Here is an 11563-nt window from a genome sequence, read left to right as displayed (position 1 = left end):
CTCGGTCCGTCTCCTGTATCAGCTTTCAGGCTGACCATGTAGAGCAGAACACTCAAAAAGAGCAAAATAAAATCTCCTGGGTTATTGTCATAAAATTAGTTGATATAAAATATGAAAGATAACAAAATCCCCTTACATCTGTCCCTGTGATTAGGATTCATAGCTTATTCTGAGAAAAACTTAACATGGAAAGTTTGCTCCCCTTGCTTTGAGTATTAATGCCACTTGATTCTGGTCTATTACAACCATTGAAGTAGAACATGGTGCAAGCATCTGTTGTGAATTTCTGCCGGTTCCCTTTTCTCCTGAGGACTGAGTCTTCGCTGGGTGGAACTCAATGTTACATATCCTTGTTCAATATCCATACAGTCCAGGAGCCTCAAAGCCCCACTAGGGAACCTGCACTTGCAGATTTAACAGTTTATATTGATAACTGTGCTGCATCCATTGCTACCTGGGCAATCTCAGGCCACTGAATGAAATTCTTTGAGACTGAGTTTCCTCTTCTATAAAATGTGAATTATAGTGAGTTGAATGTGGCTCCCAATAAGATATGCCCTCACCCTAGTCTCCAGAATCTGTGAATATTACCTTACTTGGCAAAAGATATGACTAAGTTAAGCACCTTGAGAGGGGAAGCTTATCCTGAATAATCTGGGTGGGCCCTACATATCATTACATGCAATCTTATAAGAGAGGTGGAGAGAATTGGGGGGCAGACACACAGAGGAGAAGAAACCCAGAAGAAGAGGAGTTAATGTGACCACAGAGGCAGAGATTGGAGTGATGTGGCCACAAGCCAAGGAAGTCCTGGATCGACCAGAAGCTAGAAGAGGCAAGGAATGGATGTCCCCTACAGCCTTCAGAGGGAGTGTGGCCCTATAGACACCTTAACTGTAATGGCTAGAACTATAAGAGAATAAATTTGTTATTTTAAGCCATCGAGTTTGTGGCAATTTGTGACAGCAGCCGCAGGAAATGAATACAAGGATAGCAGTCACCTTGCAGGGTCAATAGGAGGCTCAAAGAGAATGTAGGGGGCTTCCCTGGTGGCGCAGGGAGTTGAGAGTCCGCCTGCCGATGCAGGGGACGCGGGTTCGTGCCCCGGTCTGGGAGGATCCCACATGCCGCGGAGCGGCTGGGCCCGTGAGCCATGGCCGCTGGGCCTGCGCGTCCGGAGCCTGGGCTCCGCAGTGGGAGAGGCCACGACAGTGAAAGGCCCGTGTACCGCAAAAAAAAAAAAAAAAGAGAGAGAATGTAGGTGCAGAACTTGGAACAAAGTAGTTACTCAGTAAATAGTGATGATTACTCCTCCTACTGCTACCATTATTATTATCATTATTTTCTAACCAGGTGGTAGACATTCAAGTGTCCACGTTTTAAACACTGACGGAATAGACCTAATTTTTTAAGCTTCCAAGAGATGAACAAGCAAAAAATGAGCCCAATTCACCTTCCCAACTTCATCATACCTTATACTTAGAATAATTACACAACCAGTTTGCCCATGTCTTGTTTTCTCCCTGTTGTCCCACTGTAATCATAGATGATCCCCCCCTTTCCCTCCTCAGAGGGGACTGAGTTGCTGGAATAATCATTGCTAACAATCACTGCATGTGCGTCATGAGCCAGGAACCAGTTTAAGAATTTTACTTGTATGTATTCATTTAATTATCACAAAGTTCTACGGATAAAACTAGCTTTATCCTCACTGTGCCCAAGGACACACAGGTAGTGTGCAGCAAGGTGATGTTATTCCCAGAAAGTCAGAATTTAGACCTGTACTCGTAACCACTCCGCCGTTCTGCCACTTTATTTCTTGACAGCGCTCCGAAAGCACTTACTCCCGCGCCTCTTTGCATTTACTGATGGGTTCTCAGCAGCGGTGCTAAGCCCTTGCTATATATCCCAATCAGTAAGGAGAAATTCCATACACTGTTTATTACTAACAATAGTATGAGTGTTATGTTTTTGAATTATTTTCGAAATAAATTAGAGCAGATTCAAGATTAGCCCTAAGATAACACAGCACTCACTTACTTGAGATGTGAGTAACAAGAGAAAGGAGGGAAAAGCTGCAGTGACAATGGACATTCCCATAGTAACAAGTATGGGAACACCACTGAATCACGTAAGTTTCAGTGAGAAAAAAAGCCTGCGAAGTTTCAGCATCCCGTTGCCTTTTTCTGAAATATCTCCCTCCACCATTTTCCTGTCGGGCGTCTACTATTTCATCCGGTCTCAATTCATAGGACCACAAACACATCGTCAAATGCCGGTGAAGAACAAACAGCTCCCTCTTCAGACTGTTCATCACTGATGAATCATTTTTGCTGTGCCTCCTATCATGCTACACTGTACAGTGATCTAGATGCTGGTCTGTCTCCAGCTTCTCTGCATAACCCTCTGAGCAGGGACTGTATCTTTCTCTTTTCTGCACCCCAAATACCAATCACAGTTCTTTACACGTAGAAGAGGCTTCCAAGCTATTAGCTTGTGGGTCAGACCGTGTCTCACTACACCATGCGCATTTCTTTAGCCTAGGCTGCCATTCCACAAACACTTTGCCCGAGAAATCAATAGTCAGCATTCACTTGGCGAGAATTTGTTGAATACTCACTCTGTTCCAGGTAGGGAACGAGAAGCTGAGCATACAAAGATGAACGTTACTGTCTCTTCTCGCTAGACAGAGGGTCGTCTAGTGATTCCTATAAGAGGCGAAACCTGTGTTCTGTGTGCTGGTTTAGAAGGACTTACCAAGAAGAAGAGGAGAACGTACCTCTAGATCTGTGCTCCTCAAAGTGGGGCCTGAAAATCGGCAGCATCAGTAGCACCAGCAGCACTAGGGAGCTTGTGAGAAGCGTAGACTATCAGACCTCACCGCAGACCTACTGAATCAGACCCTGCAATGTAACCAGGCCCCCAGGTGTGCCACAAGCACATTAGAGCTTGACAAACACGGATGGAGACAGTGAGACAGTGTGTGTAAAGGCAAGAAAGAATGATTCCACTTGGTTTTAAAAGGGACACCATAAGTTGTTCTGTGCAGTTGGAGAGAAAATTGCACATTCGGGCGTGGGTAGAACTGAGACTGGAAAGGTAGGGATCTTGAGAGCGCTGTCATCCTGGGAGTTTGAATTTTATGGTGAACGTGAACGTTGTGAGCTTTCATGGAGGATGGTATGCAGGAGAGCAACATGATCACGCATGTTGTGAAAAGATCACTCTCCAAGTGAGGGGGCAGTGCTGTGAAGGGGGCAGTCTACAGGTAAAGATCAATTCAGAAGCTCGTTAAAATGTTAGATGAACACAACTGCAGTTGTGGGCTGGGGGCTGAGAAAAAGAAAAGCTTCAATATATATGAAGAGAGCCAGGGTTTTTTATATTCATGTTCAATTATTCTTTAGGCTTAAACATTTTAATTTTACCTTTATTGTGATTGTTACTATGATGAGGAACTGTATTTAATTGCAGGGTAACAAAAATAGAGAAACCATAACCCCAGTCTGGGAAGTTTACACACTTAGAGGAGAAGGCAGACAAAAAAATCGTTAGCAGACCATCTATTAGGTATGAACAAATACTATAGAATCACAGAGGCGGGCAAGAATTACTAAATCCTGACCGAGCCAATAAGGCAAAGCTGCAGAGAGGAAGTTACGTATGGGCAACTGAATAAAGCACAACAATAGGGAGGGAATATATCGTCATGGTTGAAAGCATGAGTTCTGGAGTCAGAGTGCTTAGGTTTCAATAAGCCATCTACATGTACCTGCTTAGGTTGGATAAGCCATCAATATGGACTGGCCCTATATGACCTATGCAAAGTATTTAATCTTTCTTTCTTTCATCTTTAGAATGGGGATGATAATAAATGGCCCATCTCCTGGGGTTGTCACAAGGACTCAATGAGACATGCCAAGTTTATAACACAGTGTCCAGAATCTGGTAAGCACTCAAAAAAATGCTACCTTTTAGGACTACAATATATGAACTGAATCTTGAATGATAATAGGGTGTTTTCCAGAGAGAGAAAAGCTGAAAAGAATTTCTGGCAGTGGAAAGTGTCTATGCACAGGCAGGGAAAGGTGCTAGAGCAGTAAGTTTGGGGAATACGGCACAAAGCCTGGAATGACATTCTCAGAAACTTCCATTTTATCTTGAGGATACTGGGTATGGATGCAAAAGAGTACTATGATGATGTTCATTTGTTAGGAAGCATTACAGATGGAGTAAAATGAGAAGAGCCTGGAAACAGAGTGAACTACTCAGTGTGCTGCAGCAAACTTGACAAGAGACGATGGTCAAAATAACGTTAGTGACAAAGAGGGGTATGGCCGGATTCAAGAGACATCTCTGAATTCGAACTCCTAGGCTTCAGTGAGCAATTAGGTAACAGAATGACTCTGAGTTTCTGTGTAGGGTGAGAAGAATGATGATGGTGAAGCGTCTCATCTTGTGTCATTGTCAGGCCTTAGGGGGCAGCTACAAATAATGGAAAACCAAAAATAGCAGAGATTTGCAACACAGAAGTTTATTTCTCCCTCAAGAGTAGTCCAGAGCTAGTAGGCAATTCAGGACTGATACGATGCCCAGCGGTGTCAGGGACCAAGGCTCCTTTGATCTTGTTGATCCCATGCAAGGACTCTCTTCCCAAGGTCACCTCATGATTCAAGTTGCTGCACCAGCTCTAGCTTCAACCATCATCTCCTCATTTCAGCCATCAGGAAAAAAGAAATGGATGAAAAAGAAAAAATGCTTTCAATGACACTCATTTAAAGGTCTTCTCAGAAGCTGTCACATGACCCTTTCACTTGCATCATATTAGAAAGAATAAGCAAGGGAGGCAAGTAGGTAGATTTACTTGGAGTGCCCAGTTAGCAGCTAAAGATTCTATCGCTATGTTATGTTAGAAGGCTACAGGAGATCCTGGGGAATAAGAAGCAATCTCTGCAATAACCAGACAAGGAACAAGGCAAGGAAGCAAGTTGGAGGGAAAAATCAAGATTGAGACGAAGGTAGCTGTGGGGACAGTTAATGAAAAGCACCCAGGAGGCAGTTGGAGACATGTCTCTAGAGATTAGGAGAGAGGTGTGAAGACATAGATAAGAAGTTTACATTCCTTCCCTCCTGCTTCTAGTTGTCGTGAAATAAACCTTTGAGGCTCTGAAAGTAGCCGGCTTACTCCATCCATAGAGCAATTTGTTGGCATGACAATAAACCCACAACAGAAATTATTACATTATGATTGTCAAAAACACAGTAATTCACAAGGTTTACTGGTAAGAACCTTCGCCCAGGATTGCTCAGTAGCTCTGCTACTGATGCCTACGGATGGGTCATATTTTTCCAATGTCGGATTTTGGAGCTGACATTTGCTTCACGATTTTGAGGCTATGAGCATCTGAAATCCCTTAGAGCAACTGCTTTAAAACAAACTTCATATCCCAGTGCTTAGGCTCTGTCAGGAATAACATTTATTTTCACGACTCTAAAATTATAGAATTTCTTCTGAGAGACAGAAGTCTTGGAATTCATGATACCTGGAAAGCATGGGTAGCCCCGCCCTGTCCCCAAGTGTGACACCTCAGAACAAAGGTCAATCACTACTGACCTCAAGTTGGCCTTATATTTCTAAGGGACTCCTCATGTATTTCTGTGAGTAACTCATATGGTGAAAGGTCTGAAAATCAGGTGCATGTGGGCCAGTTTGGGAAACCTTGAGAAGAAGGAAGTTGAGCAGGATTTTAAGTTTCCAATATCAGAAACGTGGGCAAGAAGCACAATTATCTATAAAATGGGACCAAGAGGAAGAAGTGGAAAGGAAGCAGACTGAGCCTAAAGGTAGGCAATCTAACCCTTGAAAATAACGTATTGAAAAAAATGTCTTTAGTAAAGTAAGAGAATAGGAAGGTACGCCTGATGTAGTAAAGACCACACAGCATCAATCAACACCCTATTCAACAATAAAACACTAGAGGCATTTCCATTCGAATTAGAAATTAAACAGTGATGCTTACTGTTGACACTTCGACATTATTCTGTAAATTCTAGAGACTGAAATACAACAATAAAAGAAATAAGATGGATAATCGCTGGAAAGGTGACAAAAAATTCATTACTTGCAGATGATATCATTTATATTTTTACCCAGAAATCCCAAGCAAATCAACTAAAATCTATTTAAACAAATAACAGTTTAGGAAGATAGCCAAGTAGAAAAAAATCGATAGCTTGCCTATATATATCAGTAGCAATGAATTAGAATACGTGGTGGAAAATGATCCCATTAGTAATGAAATGACAAATAGCAATTTCTTGTAATATACCTAAGAGTTTGCTGTTCTAAGTGCAAGGGCACGTAAGCAGAGCGAGCAGAATCCATCTGATTCGCAAGCTCTCATTATCACAGTGAGTGCCATGCTGAAGCTGGACTCAGCTCCAGGAGAGAGCCCCCCATGGCCTCGCTCATTTATATGGGGGAGGAGGGGCACAGGGAAACACCAACTGTCTTTGCAGTGATGTGAGTTGAATGTGTTTTTTTGCTTGTTTGTTTTTTAACATCTTTATTGGAGTATAATAGTCAGAAAGATAAATAAATGTGTTTTGAGAGAGAACCTTATTATAAAAGACAGAGAGTTGAGGCACCAGGAGCTCAGCCTGGAGATCTTGAAAATCAACACTGTCTCTAACAGCCAGAGATACTGCTGTCCTACTGTTGAGCCAGCACAGACCTGCGGACAGCTCATAGCAAAGCTACCAGACAGGGGAATGAGGCTGCCTCCAAGGCCACACAGGGGACAAACTTTTCTCTCTCCTCACAAGTAAAGAGCAATGCCTCCATTAGGAGAAGAAGAAAATTTTCTGTGAGGTATTACAGAATATTTCAACAATATTTTTATGCTACTTACTCATTCATTCACTGAAAAATATATTTTGAGAGTCTACTCTGCTGGCCACTGTCACAAGTGCTAGGTATACAATGGAGAACTCTCGGGGAGCTTGTGGTCTAGTGGGAAAGACAGTTACCAAGTAAGCAAATAAATAAATGTATAAGTAAAATTACAATAAACATTAGAGGCGGTGCTAAACAGAGGGTGGCGCTAAAGCATAACCCAGAGGCTGGGACAGGGAGGTAGGCTGCTTTAGACAGGACGGCCAGGCCAGGAGAGTAAGAGATGATGACATTTATGGTGGGACTTGACGTATTAGGAAGAGCCTATCATCCAAAGAGCCAGAAAAACAGTATTTCAGGGAGAAGAGACAACATGAGCAAGGCCCTGAGTTCAAAAAGAGCTGGATGTGTTCCAAGAACAGAAAAAAAAGGCCAATTGCGTTAGCGGTCAGAGGGCAAGAAGAATGAATGGTGCCCGATGAAACTGGAGAAGTAAATGAGTGTGGCCTTGGAGACCACATTAAACGGCTTGGATTATATTTGAAGTGCAATGGGAAGCCATTGATGGGTAATAGAAGATTATGTTATCAGGTTTATGGTTTAAAAAAATTACTTTGGCTCAGCAGGCACTATGGATCAGAGACCATGAAGGACAGTATGATTAGAATACAGGAGAAACATGATCATTGCCTAAAATAAAGGGCCAAAAATGGAGACAGAGAGACGAAAATAAATTCACGTAATAGCCTGGAAATAGAATCAAGAGGAGTTCTGCAGGATTATATGCGCAAGGTTAAAGAGGAAAAGGAATCAAGGAAGACTCCCAGGCTTCTGACTTGAGCAACACGTGTCTCGGCGAAGTGGCTAAGACTGGACAAGGAAGAGTTTAGGGGAAGGAAGCTCAAGAGCTCAGTTTTGAACATAATAAATTTAAGGAGGCTGTGAGAGGAGCTTTCCTGGTGGTGCAGTGGTTGAGGGTCCGCCTGCCGATGCAGGGGACGCGGGTTCGTGCCCCGGTCCGGGAAGATCCCACATGCCGTGGAGTGGCTGGGCCCGTAAGCCTTGGCCGCTGAGCCTGCGCATCTGGAGCCTGTGCTCCGCAACGGGAGAGGCCACAGCAGTGAGAGGCCCGTGTACCGCAAAAAAAAAAAAAAAAAAAAGAAGGCTGTGAGATGTCTACAAGGGCTCTCAAGTAGGCAGTCAGGTATAAGAGCCTGAACTCCAAGGAGAGGTTTAAGCTAAAGACATAAGTGGAGCTGTCAGCATATCATAGCATATTAAGCCAGGAGGAGAATGAAATTGCCTAGGACAGTGGTTCCAAACTGAGTCACGCAATTTGCCATATCTGTGTAGCACATCTATGTGCTTTATTTACTTTTTCTAGAAATGTACCAAAATGTTCACTTAAATACCCACTTTAATCTCTTTCAAAGCTGTAATATCTGTGAAATCTCCTATTACGCTAGTTACATTCCAGTTTAAAATGCATCTAAAATCAACTTTGATTCCAGCAGGAGAATGTATAATTCAGGAAATACTCACTGAAGAAGAAGAAACGTTGAGAGGGAATATAAGAGAACCTAGGACTGAGTAGAAGAACTTGAATATTTAGAGTTGAGGTAGAGGGGAAAAAAGACCCTGTAAAATGCCTGCAAAGCCTGAGCAGCCAGAGATGTAGGAGGTACACCAGAAGAGTGGGGTGTCATGTGCTACCTAGAGCCCCCTTCAGGGCTGGAGGATTTATTCCTTCCACCTAGGAAATTACCCTCAGCTGGAAAGAGCTACCTTACCAGGGGTCACACCACCTCCTCGGGGGGCAGCCACATCTCATGACAGCCACATCCAAAGCTGTCCAGAGGCTCTAAAGACTATGCCCCTCACCACAATTCAGGACATCTCTAAAGGGTTTCAGAGCTCTCATGAGGTTGGCCAAAGCCTCTGTGGAGCCCAATATCTCTTTCTGCTCCATCCTGATTCCCTTCCTTCTTCATAGGTAGCAATTCCAGGAGCGCCCTTCTGCAGGCTGATTGAGATCAGCCTCAAAGTCAGCTTCCTGGGAAACCATCCTTCATCATTCGGTATCTCAGAAGGCAATAGGGAAGTGTGCTTCAAGGCAAAAAAGAAGGATACTGAACAGTCAAATAAAAAGTTATAACATCATTCTTGCTGGGAAGTCTCAATATGTGCAAAGATAAACATTTTTACCAAATTAATGTGGGTATTGTTTGGAAGAGGGAAAAAAATGATTTTAAGATCCAACAGGAAGTAAAAAAGTGAGAAACATTTAAAAAAATCTTTGAAAAGGAAAAAAAATGAGAAGATTTCCATTTCTCTAGAATCTAGATATTAAAATGCACTGAAGAGCTACAGTAAGTCATATAGAATGGGGTTGATAACAAAATAAAATAAAGATAAATAAATGGAAAGCCCAACATGAACTCAAATCAATATACATATAAATACATAAAGATAAGTAAAAATTACTCAGGCAAATGTGAGAGAGTTTTCCAGCAAAGGAATTTATATTTTCAAGACCCGAGAAGTTTGAGAGAGGAAAACAATTCAACAAAAAAATGTTTTATATTTATTATCAAGAGCCTACTGAACCACATAAAAACCATCTGAGGCTGTGCTGTCCAACATGGTAGTCACTAACACCATGTGCCTATCTTGTATTTCAAATATTGTTAGTGTGAATTGAGAGATACTGCAGGTATAAAATACAGACTGAATTTTTAAAAATTTCATATTAAAAAGTATGTAAAATACTGCATTAATAATTGTTATATTGATTATGTTTTAAAATCATAATATTTCACTATATTGGGTTAAATATATTCTTAAAATTAATTTCACCCATCTTTTTTTTTTACTTTTTTAATGTGACTGCTAAAAAATTTGAAATTACATATATGGCTCACATTTATGGATAATATATTTCTTCTTTAATTTTTTTTATTTTTGGCTGTGTTGGGTCTTCGTTTCTGTGCGAGGGCTTTCTCTAGTTGCGGCAAGCGGGGGCCACTCTTCATCGCGGTGCGCGGGCTTCTCACTATCACAGCCTCTCTCGTTGTGGAGCACAGGCTCCGGACGTGCAGGCTCAGCGGCCATGGCTCACAGGCCCAGCCGCTCCGCGGCATGTGGGATCTTCCCGGGCCGGGACACAGACCCGTGTCCCCTGCGTCTGCAGGAGGACTCTCAACCACTGCGCCACCAAGGAAGACCTTATATTTTTATTGGACAGGGTTGACATGAAAGCTTCAAGCCTGGAAGGGAAATGATTAGCTTTGCATTTTTACAAGATCCCTCTGGCTTCAGGGTGCCATCACCCAATCTCCTCCCATCCATAAGTGCTTTGCTGAGTTCCTGACCTGCACTTAGCTCCCTCCCCATCCTCTTCCCATCCCCGTGTAACACCTCCTCCCCTTCACATTATCCTCTTGAGGAAAGGTCTTATCCTAATATATACCAGGCCATTTGCAAAGGATTTCAGGTGTTGCCGTTGTTTAACTGTAGAATGTAAGAGTGTATCCCTTTAGGAAAGAAAGGCAAATATGGGGAAGCATGGAAGACAGATACACAATATAGCACGTGACATCACCTCAAATTGCTGAGTGCAACCTCCCTGTGCAGAAGACCATCACTGCACGATCATCTTCCCATGTTGGCCAGTACCTCCCCTGACCCCAAAGGACAACCAACCCCTACAGGCTGGCCAGTACCGAATCAACTCTTCCCTCATCAGCATCTTACTTCTCTTCTTCAGCAGTGCGCAGGGCTCCCCAGGAGCTACAGCGATGTCTTGAGTTAGGAGATGTGAGGTGTGCCTGTGGAAAGGCCCCACCACCTCCATTAGCTTAGGGTATCTCTAGCGGTTAATTCAGGGAGCTCAAGAGTAACTTTAACCTGACCTTTACCAACTCTGGCCATAGCTTTTCATTGTACATATAAGCCTTGGGGGGTTTCAGGGGTGGTGGTGGCTGACACCTGCTGGCAGTGGTCATGGAAGGTCTAAGTTAACCTCAGGTCTGAAGGACATCAGATAAGACTACGTCTCTCCTAGATGACTGAGTGATTGTGCCGTAAGCTCAAGCTTGGAAAAGCCAATGTATATGAAAACACAGTAACTGACCCCCTAGAACACACTTGATAATTGCTGTTGAATCTGAATCTGCACTGCCTTCAAGGGTTCATTGCTATTAAAGAGCTTTGATCATTACTAACGCACTAGGAGCTGGAGGGAAGACCCCAAAGCAAGGGATCTTCAAAGCCAAGCAAGAGACCAGGGCTACTCTTTTCTAGCTGGGGGGGAACCAGGCAGGAAATGTAAAGGAATGAAGCAGGCCAACCCTGAGAATGGAAAGTACACTCCCAGTGTTTGTAAGTGAGACCCTACAATTCAATCCATATGTCTTGTCAGTTTCTAAGGAAGCTGGATGCAGAGATTGGCTTTATATGAAATTACTCACTTTTTAAAAGTTAGCAACAAATTCACTAAATACACATACGCACCAACACATACACACACACACGTGCATACACGCACACCACTATGCAGAACCAATGAAACTCACCTGTGGACCCTTACCTGGAGCTAGCTGGTCTCTGCATACCTGGGGGCAGGCCAGGTAGTGTGGCTTAGCTTTAGATCAGTGATTTCTAACCCGT

This window comes from Delphinapterus leucas, chromosome 6, assembly GCF_059928025.1.
Source record: "Delphinapterus leucas isolate spDelLeu-1000000601 "Yukka" chromosome 6, BTC_Dleu_Yukka2, whole genome shotgun sequence".
NCBI classification, from domain to species: Eukaryota; Metazoa; Chordata; class Mammalia; order Artiodactyla; family Monodontidae; genus Delphinapterus; species Delphinapterus leucas.
Note: the sequence above shows the minus strand (reverse complement) of the source record.